Raw genomic sequence first — 14,604 nt, 5'->3', positions numbered from 1 at the left:
TAACACAGGCTTAACACATACTCCACAGCCCTTCAAAGTAAACGGCTGTAACTCGCAGTCCCTAAACACGCCGGACCTCTTTGTCCAGTTACCGTGGGTGACCGCATGCCGAACAGTTCATGAATGTCCATGGAACACAGTAAGCAGACGACATTAAGTTGCAGTCTCTAAATATGGTGGACCTTACTCCATCCAGTTACCATGGGTGACCGCACAGTTTATTAACTGACCCCCTGTCAGTGCACACAGTTCCCCATACTCTGGGTTACCTTCCAGGAGCTCCTGCTCCACATGCTGACTCCTGTCAGTACTCTCTCTCTCCCAGGGAAGCTGTCATACTGGGATCACCGTCCTTGTGACCAAGGCACTCACGACAGTTCAGATCCGCAGAAGAAATGGTAGCTTACCCAACGCAGTGCTGTCACAGACTCTGCACATACAGCCTCTCCATGTGCTATTCAGGAAGTCCTACTCCCCGGATCTTCCAACACAGGATGTGCTATTCAGGAAGTCCTACTCCAAGGATCTTCCAAAACAGGCCTTCAGATTCATGGCCTCATGATGTGCTCTTCAGGGATCTGATCCTGCTCCCAGGATCTCCCAACACACAGGCCTTCTTGTCTCACAGCACCTTAGGACACAGACCATTCAGGTCCATACACTCTCATGTGACCACACCATGGTCACATTATATACTTGGAACCACTCCCACAGGTGGGAGGTGTGTGTGGTTAGTCAGACCCACCCAGCTCTCCAACTAACCCTGTAAGCCTCCCTTTAGAGCTACACAAACAAAACTCTTATGGAACTACAAGTCCCAGAACAACAATACTGGTTTACAGCGCAGACTCCCACTGCGACACATACTGGCCATTTACAATCATGCTGGACCCTGTTTCACAAACCCAGTTACGCCTCCATGCGTATCCTGAGGAGCCCACACAGTGCTCCCTGGCTGTAGCATGGGTCATTGCATCACACAGTTCAAAAAGAATGTTAAGGCTGCAGCCGAATTGTAGGTGCTGATTGGTTGACATTCCCTCTTAGAACAGGAAGCAAGGAGCCCAGCAGGTAATGGCGCTGTCAGAATGAAGCAGTGGCACCAGTCTATTTGGTATAGTTTTACTCTATATTATTACTGTGCACACTAAGCCCATTGAGAAAGCTTTAAAAAGTAGTGAACAACCTCATTGTCATGACCACAAGGGTCGGTCCAGCGGACGGCACAACAAAACCAACAATGGGATGGGAAAAGGGAGAGGAAGGCCCTAATCAGTGGCGTATCTAGGGGGGGCAGCCGGGGCATGTGCCCCGGGCGCAGCCGGCAGGGGGGCACAGTCGGGCCGCCTAATTCGGCGGTCCGCAGTGTCTCCCCCGGCGGCTGCATTCTGCCACCCCCGGTCTGGGAGTCAGCTGTTCTCTGTGCCGACTGTCAAGCTGACAGCCGGCACAGAGAAGCTGCAGAGTGCCGGCTCCCAATGTGTGCAGAGGGGGAGGGGAGCCCCTGCAGAGTGGCTGTGGCGGGCAGGGGGAAATCCCTGCAGCTCCGCTGCCCAGCGAACTGTCTTCCTGCTTCCTCTTGCTTCCTCTCACACAGACGCGCCGCTGGATGACGTCATCATTCAGCGGCCGGCTGTGTCAGAGGAAGGCGATGGAGCTGCTGCGGCAGAGTGCGAGGAGAGGTGAGAGGTGTGTGTGAATGTGTGTGTATGTGAGTGTGTGTATGTGAGTGTGTGTGTGAATGTGTGTGAATGTGTGTGTGTGTGAATGTGTGTGTGAATGTGTGTGTGAGTGTGTGTGTGTGAATGTGTGTGTGAGTGTGTGTGTGTGTATGTGTGTGCATGTGTGTGTGTGAATGTGTGTGAATATGTGTGTGTGTATGTGAGTGTGTGTGTATGTGTGTGTGTGGCTCAGTATTGGGTGTGTGTGTGTATCGCGCTGCAGGGGAATGTGCAGAGAACTGAATGGAGTGTGTGTGGGGGGAGGAGAGGGCAATGATGGGGCTGACGGGGAGAGAGCAATGATGGGGATGGTGGAGGAGGAGAGGACAATGATGGGGCTGATGGGGGGCATAAAATGAATTCTTGCCCCGGGTGCCAGAAAAGCTAGGTACACCTCTGGCCCTAATAGTAGGGAACGAGGGATGGGGCACCTTCTAACTCTGGCGGTGCCTATCACTAAGCTCCCCTAATGCCCAATGCGGGTCCTTCCCCCCCACCGCCGTCATGCACCTTGTCTCTAGCTGTCACCTCACTAAACCCTGGCTAGTGCACTGGCCGTCAAGGACGCTAGCCTCACCACTGCAGATAGCACAAACACAGGGGATTGTGACAAGCGTGAGACAGACAAGGTATATAATCAAGCAACTTAGCTCCAAGCTCCACTGCCAAGCTCCACACCACAGAGGATACGGAAACAGGACCCCGAACTCCACAGAAGTAGCAGATTCAGCACTAACACCAGAGAGCTGCAACTCCAAGGCTGGTATACATAGAAAACGATTAGAAAAATTCAGCTGATGTGTCATGTGACTAAGTGATGGTGGCAGTGCTGACCACCCACATCAGCTGACCTAGCAACACAGCAGCTTCCGGCAAGCTGCCAGCAAGGAAATCCTTGCTGACATGAAAGCAAAAAACAACGTTTAAAGGGCCACTGTCACCCCCCTCCAGCCGTTATAAACTGTGATTGCCCTAATCACATGGCAGTGACATCATCGCAGGTCCTACAGCTATTTGCTGTGCAGCAGATCCATCCTGGTGTTCTGTGGATGTCTTTTGTTCTCTGGTATCAGCCATTACATCAGACGTCCAGAGCTTACTGCGTCTGCGCAGGACACCAGTACACAGCGCAGGCGCCGGATTTGAAACGATAACAGCTCTGAGGGGGCGGCGCCGAAAGCGCAGGAAGATGTGAGTGACGACAGAGGAGCTGGCCAAGCTGGGGAGTGAGGACCCGCCTACCTGGCTAGAGACAGGAATTGTGGCTAAGTATAAAAACGTTTTATTTGGGGTATGCTTGAACCTAAATGTTGTGAATTAGACTTTTTTGGCTCCCTCTTGTGGTCACTAGTGATATGACTCTGGGATTGTCTTTCCTCAGTTTGGCACCCACCTGGGTCGTTAGTCCAGGGGTGTTGCTATATAAACTTCCTGGTTTCTCAGTCCAGTGCCTGGCATCGTTGTAATCAGTTCCTTTCTGTTTGCTCCTGTCTGCTGGTCTTGGATCTTGCAAAATTAAGCTAAGTCCTGCTTCCTTGTTTTTTGGTTATTTGCTTTGCTCTTATTTTTTGTCCAGCTTGTACTAAATGTGATTCCTGATTTTGCTGGAAGCTCTAGGGGGCTGGTGTTCTCCCCCCGGGCCGTTAGACGGTTCGGGGGTTCTTGAATATCCAGCGTGGAAATTTTGATAGGGTTTTTGCTGACCATATAAGTCACCTTACTATATTCTGCTATTAGTCAGTGGGCCTCTCTTTGCTAAATATCTAGTTCATTCTTACGTTTGTCTTTTCTCCTTACCTCACCGTTATTATTTGTTGGGGGCTTGTATCCAACTTTTGGGGTCTTTTCTCTGGAGGCAAGAAAGGTCTATCTTTTCCCTTCTAGGGTTAGTTAGTTCTCCGGCTGGCGCGAGACGTCTAGAACCAACGTAGGCACGTTCCCCGGCTGCTGCTATTTGTGGTGCTAGGATTAGATACATGGTCAGCCCAGTTACCACTGCCCTATGAGCTGGTTTATTGTGTTTGCAGACTTGGTATGTACTTTTGAGACCCTCTGCCATTGGGGTCATAACAGTATGCCAGGACCAAGGTTGAATGTTTAATGCATTGCAGAAGTGGGATTACAAGAAAGGAAAGTCTGAGTTTTTTTTTTTTTCTTTCCTCTCTTTTTTCCTCCCCTTTACCTCTGAGTGGCTTGTGCTTGCTGCAGACATGAATGTCCAGACTTTGATTACAAGTGTGGATCAGCTTGCTGCTCGTGTGCAGGGCATACAAGATTTTGTTACCAGTAGTCCAATGTCTGAACCTAAAATACCTATTCCTGAACTGTTCTCTGGAGACCGATTTAAGTTTAGGAATTTCAGGAATAATTGTAAATTGTTTCTATCTCTGAGACCCCGTTCATCTGGAGACTCAGCTCAGCAAGTAAAAATTGTTATCTCTTTCTTACGGGGCGACCCTCAGGATTGGGCCTTCTCGCTAGCGCCAGGAGATCCGGCATTGGCAAATATTGATGCGTTTTTTCTGGCGCTCGGATTGCTTTACGAGGAACCCAATCTTGAAATTCAGGCAGAAAAAGCCTTGCTGGCTATTTCTCAGGGTCAGGATGAAGCTGAAGTGTATTGCCAAAAATTTCGGAAATGGTCCGTGCTTACTCAGTGGAATGAGTGTGCTCTGGCCGCAAATTTCAGAAATGGCCTTTCTGAAGCCATTAAGAATGTGATGGTGGGTTTCTCCATTCCTACAGGTCTGAATGATTCCATGGCGCTGGCTATTCAAATTGACCGGCGTTTGCGGGAGCGCAAGGCCGCGAATCCTCTGGTGGTGTTGTCTGAACAAACACCTGATTTAATGCAATGTGGTAGAATTCAGACTAGAAATGAACGGAAAAATCATAGACGTCAGAATGGGTTGTGTTTTTACTGTGGTGATTCTACACATGTTATATCAGCATGCTCTAAACGCCTAACTAGGGTTGTTAGTCCTGTCGCCATTGGTAATTTGCAACCTAAATTTATTTTGTCTGTGACTTTAATTTGCTCATTGTCCTCCTACCCTGTTATGGCGTTTGTGGATTCAGGTGCTGCCCTGAGTCTTATGGATCTGTCGTTTGCCAAGCGCTGTGGTTTTGTTCTTGAGCCGTTGGTAAATCCTATCCCTCTTAGAGGTATTGATGCTACGCCAATGGCGGAAAATAAACCGCAGTTTTGGACACAGGTAACCATGTGCATGACTCCTGAACATCGGGAGTTGATTCGTTTTCTTGTTCTGCATAAAATGCATGATTTGGTCGTTTTGGGTCTGCCATGGTTACAGACCCATAATCCAGTCTTGGATTGGAAGGCAATGTCTGTGTCAAGTTGGGGCTGTCAGGGAATTCATGGTGATTCCCCGCCGGTGTCTATTGCTTCCTCTACTCCTTCGGAAGTTCCTGAGTATTTATCTGATTACCAGGATGTATTCAGCGAGTCCGGGTCCAGTGCTCTTCCTCCTCATAGGGACTGTGACTGCGCTATAGATTTGATTCCAGGTAGTAAATTTCCTAAGGGAAGATTATTTAATCTGTCTGTACCTGAGCATACCGCAATGCGTTCGTATATCAAGGAATCTCTGGAGAAGGGGCATATCCGTCCATCCTTTTCCCCTCTTGGTGCGGGATTCTTTTTTGTGGCCAAGAAGGACGGATCTTTGAGACCTTGTATTGACTATCGGCTTCTGAATAAAATCACTGTTAAATTTCAGTATCCTTTGCCTCTGTTGTCGGACTTGTTTGCCCGGATTAAAGGTGCCAAGTGGTTCACCAAGATAGATCTTCGTGGTGCGTACAACCTTGTGCGCATTAAGCAAGGAGATGAATGGAAAACTGCATTTAATACGCCCAAAGGTCATTTTGAGTACTTGGTGATGCCTTTCGGGCTCTCTAATGCTCCTTCAGTGTTTCAGTCCTTTATGCATGATATTTTCCGGAAGTATCTGGATACATTTATGATTGTTTATCTGGATGATATTCTGTTTTTTTCTGATGATTGGGACTCGCATGTAGAGCAGGTCAGGATGGTGTTTCAGGTTTTGCGTGAGAATGCTTTGTTTGTTAAGGGCTCAAAGTGTCTCTTTGGAGTACAGAAGGTTCCCTTTTTGGGTTTTATTTTTTCCCCTTCTGCGGTGGAGATGGACCCAGTCAAGGTCCGAGCTATTCATGATTGGACTCAACCCACGTCAGTTAAGAGTCTTCAGAAGTTCTTGGGTTTTGCTAACTTCTACCGTCGTTTTATCGCTAATTTTTCTAGCGTTATTAAACCTTTGATGGATATGACCAAGAAAGGTTCTGATGTTGCTAACTGGGCTCCTGCAGCCGTGGAAGCCTTTCAAGAGTTGAAGCGCCGGTTTACTTCGGCGCCTGTTTTGTGCCAGCCTGATGTCTCACTTCCCTTTCAGGTTGAAGTGGATGCTTCTGAGATTGGGGCAGGGGCCGTTTTGTCGCAGAGAGGCCCTGGTTGCTCTGTAATGAGACCATGTGCTTTTTTCTCTAGGAAGTTTTCGCCTGCTGAGCGGAATTATGATGTTGGCAATCGGGAGTTGTTAGCCATGAAGTGGGCATTTGAGGAGTGGCGTCATTGGCTCGAGGGTGCTAAGCATCGTGTGGTGGTCTTGACTGATCACAAAAGACTGATCACAAAAATCTGATGTATCTCGAGTCTGCTAAACGCCTGAATCCTAGACAGGCCCGCTGGTCATTGTTTTTCTCCCGTTTTAACTTTGTGGTCTCGTATTTACCAGGTTCAAAGAATGTGAAGGCTGATGCTCTTTCAAGGAGCTTTGTGCCTGACTCTCCTGGAGTCGCAGAACCAGTTGGTATTCTCAAAGAGGGAGTTATCCTGTCAGCCATTTCTCTGGATTTGCGACGTGTGTTGCAGAGATTTCAGGCTGGTAGACCTGACTCTTGTCCACCTGACAGACTGTTTGTTCCTGATAAGTGGACCAGCAGAGTCATTTTCGAGGTTCATTCCTCGGTGTTGGCAGGGCATCCGGGAATTTTTGGCACCAGAGATCTGGTGGCTAGGTCCTTTTGGTGGCCTTCCTTGTCACGGGATGTGCGGTCATTTGTGCAGTCCTGTGGGACTTGTGCTCGAGCTAAGCCTTGCTGTTCTCGTGCCAGCGGGTTGCTCTTGCCCTTGCCTGTCCCGAAGAGGCCTTGGACACACATTTCCATGGATTTCATTTCAGATCTTCCGGTGTCTCAGGGCATGTCTGTCATCTGGGTGGTATGTGATCGCTTTTCCAAGATGGTCCATTTGGTATCTTTGCCTAAGCTGCCTTCCTCTTCCGATCTGGTTCCTTTGTTCTTTCAGAATGTGGTTCGTTTACACGGCATTCCTGAGAATATTGTGTCTGACAGAGGATCCCAGTTTGTTTCCAGGTTCTGGCGATCCTTTTGTGCTAAGATGGGCATTGATTTGTCGTTTTCGTCTGCCTTTCATCCTCAGACTAATGGACAAACGGAGCGAACTAATCAGACTCTGGAGGCTTATTTGAGGTGTTTTGTTTCTGCAGATCAGGATGATTGGGTGACCTTCTTGCCGTTGGCTGAGTTTGCCCTTAATAATCGGGCTAGTTCCGCTACTTTGGTTTCGCCATTTTTTTGCAACTCTGGTTTCCATCCTCGTTTTTCCTCGGGACATGTGGAGCCTTCTGACTGTCCTGGGGTAGATTCCGTGGTGGATAGGTTGCAGCGGATCTGGAATCATGTGGTGGACAACTTGAAGTTGTCACAGGAGAAGGCTCAGCGTTTTGCCAACCGCCGCCGCGGTGTGGGTCCCCGACTTCGTGTTGGGGATTTGGTATGGCTGTCTTCTCGATTTGTTCCTATGAAGGTCTCCTCTCCTAAATTTAAGCCTCGCTTCATCGGTCCTTACAAGATATTGGAAATCCTTAATCCTTTGTCCTTTCGCTTGGATCTTCCGGTGTCGTTTGCCATTCACAACGTGTTCCATAGGTCTTTGTTGCGGCGGTACGTTGTACCTGTGGTTCCTTCTGTTGAGCCTCCTGCTCCGGTGTTGGTTGAGGGCGAGTTGGAGTACGTGGTGGAGAAGATCTTGGATTCTCGTCTCTCCAGGGGGAGGCTTCAGTATCTGGTCAAGTGGAAGGGCTATGGTCAGGAGGATAATTCCTGGGTGGTTGCCTCTGATGTGCATGCGGCCGATTTAGTTCGTGCCTTTCACGCTGCTCATCCTGATCGCCCTGGTGGTCTTGGTGAGGGTTCGGTGACCCCTCCTTAAAGGGGGGGTACTGTTGTGAATTAGACTTTTTTGGCTCCCTCTTGTGGTCACTAGTGATATGACTCTGGGATTGTCTTTCCTCAGTTTGGCACCCACCTGGGTCGTTAGTCCAGGGGTGTTGCTATATAAACTTCCTGGTTTCTCAGTCCAGTGCCTGGCATCGTTGTAATCAGTTCCTTTCTGTTTGCTCCTGTCTGCTGGTCTTGGATCTTGCAAAATTAAGCTAAGTCCTGCTTCCTTGTTTTTTGGTTATTTGCTTTGCTCTTATTTTTTGTCCAGCTTGTACTAAATGTGATTCCTGATTTTGCTGGAAGCTCTAGGGGGCTGGTGTTCTCCCCCCGGGCCGTTAGACGGTTCGGGGGTTCTTGAATATCCAGCGTGGAAATTTTGATAGGGTTTTTGCTGACCATATAAGTCATCTTACTATATTCTGCTATTAGTCAGTGGGCCTCTCTTTGCTAAATATCTAGTTCATACTTACGTTTGTCTTTTCTCCTTACCTCACCGTTATTATTTGTTGGGGGCTTGTATCCAACCTTTGGGGTCTTTTCTCTGGAGGCAAGAAAGGTCTATCTTTTCCCTTCTAGGGTTAGTTAGTTCTCCGGCTGGCGCGAGACGTCTAGAACCAACGTAGGCACGTTCCCCGGCTGCTGCTATTTGTGGTGCTAGGATTAGATATATGGTCAGCCCAGTTACCACTGCCCTATGAGCTGGTTTTTTGTGTTTGCAGACTTGGTATGTACTTTTGAGACCCTCTGCCATTGGGGTCATAACACTAAAACTAAAAGAGCCACCTTGTTAGAATGCAGCATTACTGCTGCACAAGGTGGCCCTTTTAGTTTATAACGGCTGGAGGGGGGTGACAGTGGCCCTTTAAATTAAAGCAGAGCCAGAGCTGTCACGAATCCAAAAATGGATTGTGACACTCTTAAATGGAAACTGTCAGTAGGTTTTTTAGATCTCAAACTAACCCTACAAGGTTGATGATGTCCCTGTCTCCTGTTGTGAACTCTATTTTTGGGCTCCCTCTAGTGGTCACAAGCGGTACTGTGTAGTGTTGTCTTTCTGCAGGTTGGCAGCATCAGCTGGTTCGTTATCCTTGGTTGGTTTCTTATTTAGCTCACCTGGATACTCAGTTCCTTGCCTGCTACCAATGTATTCAGTGCTCTTCAGATTCCTTGTGACTACCTTGCTCCCAGTCTCTCCAAGACAAGCTAAGTTTTTGTTTGTTCATTTTTTGATTATCAGCATTCATCATGTTTCTTGTCCAGCTTGCTAAAATGTGATTTCCTCGCTTGCTGGTTGCTCTAGGGGACTGAGTTTCTCCCCCCACACCGTTAGTTGGTGTGGGGGTTCTTGAAATCTCAGGATGGATATTTTGTAAGGGTTTTTTGCTGACCGCATAGATTCCCTTTTCTATTTTCTGCTATCTAGTATTAGTGGGCCTCATTTGCTGAATCTGCTTTCACCCCTGTGTATGTGCCTTCCTCTTACCTCACCGTTATTATTTGTTGGGGACTTCTATATCTTTGGGGATTATTTCTCTGGAGGCAAGAGAGGTCTTTCCTTTCTCTCTAGGGGTAGTTAGTTCCTCAGGCTGGCTCGAGACATCTAGGATTTTTAGGCACGTTCACCGGCTACTTCTAGTGTGTTTGGATAGGTTCAGATTTTGTTATGACCCCAATGGCGAGGGTCTCAGAGGAACGTGGAAGTCTGCAGAATACAAAAATCCAGCTCATAGGGCAGTGGTAACTGGGTTGACCATATATCTACTCCTAACGCCAACACTAGAAGTAGCCGGGGATCATTCCTACGTTGATTCTAGATGACACGCGCCAGCCGGAGAATCTAGCTACCCCTAGTAGAGGAAAACAAAGACCTTTCTTGCCTCCAGAGAAGGGGACCCCAAAGCTGGATAGAAGCCCCCCACAAATAATGACGGTGAGGTAAGAGGAAATGACAAACACAGAAATGAACCAGGTTTAGCACAGAGAGGCCCGCTTACTGATAGCAGAATAAAGAAAGGTAACTTATATGGTCAACAAAAACCCTATCAAAATCCACACTGGAAATTCAAGAACCCCCGAACCGTCTAACGGTCCGGGGGGAGAACACCAGCCCCCCTAGAGCTTCCAGCAAAGGTCAGGATATAGATTTGGAACAAGCTGGACAAAAATACAAAACCAAAACAAATAGCAAAAAGCAAAAGGCAGACTTAGCTGATATAACTGGAACCAGGATCAGTAGACAAGAGCACAGCAGACTAGCTCTGATAACTACGTTGCCAGGCATAGAACTGAAGGTCCAGGGAGCTTATATAGCAACACCCCTAACTAACGACCCAGGTGCGGATAAAAGGAATGACAGAAAAACCAGAGTCAAAAAACTAGTAACCACTAGAGGGAGCAAAAAGCAAATTCACAACAGTACCCCCCCTTAGTGAGGGGTCACCGAACCCTCACCACAACCACCAGGGCAATCAGGATGAGCGGCATGAAAGGCACGAACTAAATCGGCCGCATGAACATCAGAGGCGACCACCCAGGAATTATCCTCCTGACCATAGCCCTTCCACTTGACCAGGTACTGAAGCCTCCGCCTGGAGAGGCGAGAATCCAAGATCTTCTCCACCACGTACTCCAACTCGCCCTCAACCAACACCGGAGCAGGAGGCTCAGCAGAAGGAACTACAGGCACAATGTACCGCCGCAACAAGGACCTATGAAATACATTGTGAATAGCAAACGACACAGGAAGATCCAGACGAAAAGATACAGGATTAAGGATTTCCAATATCTTGTAAGGCCCAATAAAACGAGGTTTAAATTTGGGAGAGGAGACCTTCATAGGAACAAAGCGGGAAGAAAGCCATACCAAATCCCCAACGCGTAGTCGGGGACCCACACCGCGGCGGCGGTTGGCAAAGCGCTGAGCCTTCTCCTGTGACAACTTCAAGTTGTCCACCACATGATTTCAGATCTGCTGCAACCTATCCACCAAAGAATCCACCCCAGGACAGTCAGAAGGCTCCACATGACCCGAAGAAAAGCGAGGATGGAAACCAGAGTTGCAGAAAAAAGGCGAAACCAAGGTGGCGGAACTAGCCCGATTATTAAGGGCAAACTCAGCCAACGGCAAGAATGTCACCCAATCGTCCTGATCAGCAGAGACAAAACACCTCAAATAAGCCTCCAAAGTCTGATTGGTTCGCTCCGTCTGTCCATTAGTCTGAGGATGGAAAGCAGACGAAAACGACAAATCAATGCCCATCCTACTACAAAAGGATCGCCAGAACCTGGAAACGAACTGGGATCCTCTGTCTGACACAATATTCTCAGGGATGCCGTGCAAACGAACCACGTTCTGGAAAAACACAGGAACCAGATCGGAAGAGGAAGGCAGCTTAGGCAAAGGAACCAAATGGACCATCTTGGAGAAGCGATCACATATCACCCAGATAACGGACATGCCCTGAGATAGCGGAAGATCAGAAATGAAATCCATGGAGATATGTGTCCAAGGTCTCTTCGGGACAGGCAAGGGCAAGAGCAAACCGCTGGCACGAGAACAGCAAGGCTTAGCTCGAGCACAAGTCCCACAGGACTGCACAAATGACCGCACATCCCTTGACAAGGAAGGCCACCAAAAGGACCTGGCCACCAGATCTCTGGTGCCAAAAATTCCCGGGTGACCTGCCAACACCGAGGAATGAACCTCGGAAATGACTCTGCTGGTCCACTTATCCGGGACAAACAGTCTGTCAGGTGGACAAGACTCAGGCCTATCAGCCTGAAATCTCTGCAACACACGTCGCAGATCCGGAGAAATAGCTGACAAGATAACACCATCTTTAAGAATACCAACAGGATCAGCGACTCCAGGAGCATCAGGCACAAAGCTCCTAGAAAGAGCATCGGCCTTCACATTCTTTGAACCTGGTAAATACGAGACAACAAAATCAAAGCGGGAGAAAAACAATGACCAGCGGGCCTGTCTCGGATTAAGGCGTTTAGCAGACTCGAGATACATCAGATTTTTGTGATCAGTCAAGACCACCACACGATGCTTAGCACCCTCGAGCCAATGACGCCACTCCTCAAATGCCCATTTCATGGCCAACAACTCCCGATTGCCCACATCATAATTTCGCTCGGCAGGCGAAAACTTCCTAGAGAAAAAGGCACAAGGTTTCATAACAGAGCAACCAGGGCCTCTCTGCGACAAAACGGCCCCTGCCCCAATCTCCGAAGCATCCACCTCAACCTGAAAGGGAAGTGAGACGTCAGGCTGGCACAAAACAGGCGCCGAAGTAAACCGGCGTTTCAACTCCTGGAAAGCCTCCACGGCAGCAGGAGCCCAGTTAGCTACATCGGAGCCCTTCTTGGTCATATCCGTCAAAGGTTTCACAATGCTAGAAAAATTAGCGATAAAACGACGGTAGAAGTTAGCGAAGCCCAAGAACTTCTGAAGACTCTTAACTGACGAGGGCTGAGTCCAATCAAGAATAGCTCGGACCTTGACTGGGTCCATCTCCACAGCAGAAGGGGAAAAAATGAACCCCAAAAAGGGAACCTTCTGTACACCTAAGAGACACTTTGAGCCCTTGACAAACAAAGAATTTTCACGCAAAATTTTAAAGACCAACCTGACCTGCTCCACATGCGAATCCCAATTATCAGAAAAAACCAAAATATCATCCAGATAAACAATCAAAAATTTATCCAGATACTTCCGGAAAATGTCATGCATAAAGGACTGAAAAACTGAAGGCGCATTGGAGAGCCCAAAAGGCATCACCAAGTACTCAAAATGACCTTCGGGCGTATTGAATGCGGTTTTCCATTCATCACCTTGCTTAATGCGCACAAGGTTGTACGCACCACGAAGGTCTATCTTGGTGAACCACTTGGCACCCTTAATCCGGGCAAACAAGTCAGACAACAGCGGTAAAGGATACTGAAATTTGACAGTGATCTTATTTAAAAGCCGATAATCAATACAAGGTCTCAAAGATCCGTCCTTTTTTGCCACAAAAAAGAATCCCGCACCAAGAGGGGAAGAAGACGGACGAATATGTCCTTTCTCCAGAGACTCCTTGATATATGAACGCATAGCGGTATGTTCAGGTACCGACAGATTAAACAGTCTTCCCTTAGGAAATTTACTGCCTGGGATCAAATCTATAGCACAGTCACAGTCCCTATGAGGAGGCAGTGCACTGGACTCAGACTCACTGAAGACATCCTGATAATCAGACAAATACTCCGGAACTTCCGAAGGCGTAGAAGAAGCAATAGACACAGGCAAGGAATCCCCATGAATACCACGACAGCCCCAACTTGAGACTGACATAGCCTTCCAGTCCAGGACTGGATTATGGGTCTGTAACCATGGCAGCCCTAAAACAACCAAATCATGCATTTTATGTAAAACCAGGAAACGTATCACCTCGCGGTGTTCAGGATTCATGCACATGGTAACCTGTGTCCAATACTGCGGTTTATTTGCTGCCAATGGTGTAGCATCAATACCCCTAAGAGGAATAGGATTTTCTAATGGTTCAAGAGTAAAACCACAGCGCTTAGCAAATGAGAGATCCATGAGACTCAGGGCAGCACCTGAATCTACAAACGCCATGACAGGATAAGATGACAGTGAGCAAATCAAAGTTACAGACAGAATAAATTTAGGTTGCAAATTACCAACGGTGACAGGACTAACAACCTTAGCTATACGTTTAGAGCATGCTGAGATAACATGTGTAGAATCACCACAGTAGTAGCACAAGCCATTCCGGCGTCTATGAATTTTCCGCTCATTTCTAGTCAGGATTCTATCACATTGCATTAAATCAGGTGTCTGTTCAGACAACACCATGAGGGAATTTGCGGTTTTTCTATCACATTGCACCGAATTAGGTGTCTGTTCAGACAACACCATGAGGGAATTTGCGGTTTTGCGCTCCCGCAACCGCCGGTCAATTTGAATAGCCAGTGCCATAGTATCATTCAGACCTGTGAGAATGGGAAAACCCACCATAACATTCTTAATGGCTTCAGAAAGGCCATTTCTAAAATTAGCGGCCAGTGCACACTCGTTCCAATGTGTCAGCACGGACCATTTCCGAAATTTTTGGCAATACACTTCAGCCTCGTCCTGCCCCTGAGACATAGCCAGCAAGGCCTTTTCTGCCTGAATCTCAAGATTGGGTTCCTCATAAAGTAAACCGAGCGCCAGAAAAAACGTATCAAGATCAGCCAATGCCGGATCTCCTGGCGCCAACGAAAAAGCCCAATCCTGAGGGTCGCCCCGTAAGAACGAAATAACAATTTTTACTTGCTGAGCAGAATCTCCAGATGAACAGGGTCTCAGGGACAAAAACAATTTACAATTATTCACGAAATTCCTAAACTTAAACCTGTCTCCGGAAAACAGTTCAGGAATCGGTATTTTAGGTTCTGACCTAGGATTTCTGATAACATAGTCTTGTATGCCCTGCACACGAGTAGCCAGCTGGTCCACACTTGTAATCAAGGTCTGGACATTCATGTCTGCAGCAAGCATAGCCACTCTGAGGTAAAGGGGAAAAAGGAAAAAAAAAAAAAACCT

At 47.8% G+C, this 14,604-nt stretch overlaps 1 protein-coding gene across 2 annotated transcripts in view; it reads left to right on the top strand.

Annotated features, from left to right (window-relative positions):
* LOC143787440 (N-acylethanolamine-hydrolyzing acid amidase-like) overlaps positions 1–14,604 on the top strand; it is a 169,747-nt gene that overhangs the window by 45,242 nt on the left and 109,901 nt on the right. The window lies entirely within an intron of this gene.

This window comes from Ranitomeya variabilis, chromosome 1 (assembly GCF_051348905.1).
Source record: "Ranitomeya variabilis isolate aRanVar5 chromosome 1, aRanVar5.hap1, whole genome shotgun sequence".
NCBI lineage: Eukaryota > Metazoa > Chordata > Amphibia > Anura > Dendrobatidae > Ranitomeya > Ranitomeya variabilis.
The sequence above is the reverse complement of the archived record's forward strand: the minus strand, read 5'-3'. Positions and strand labels throughout refer to the sequence as shown.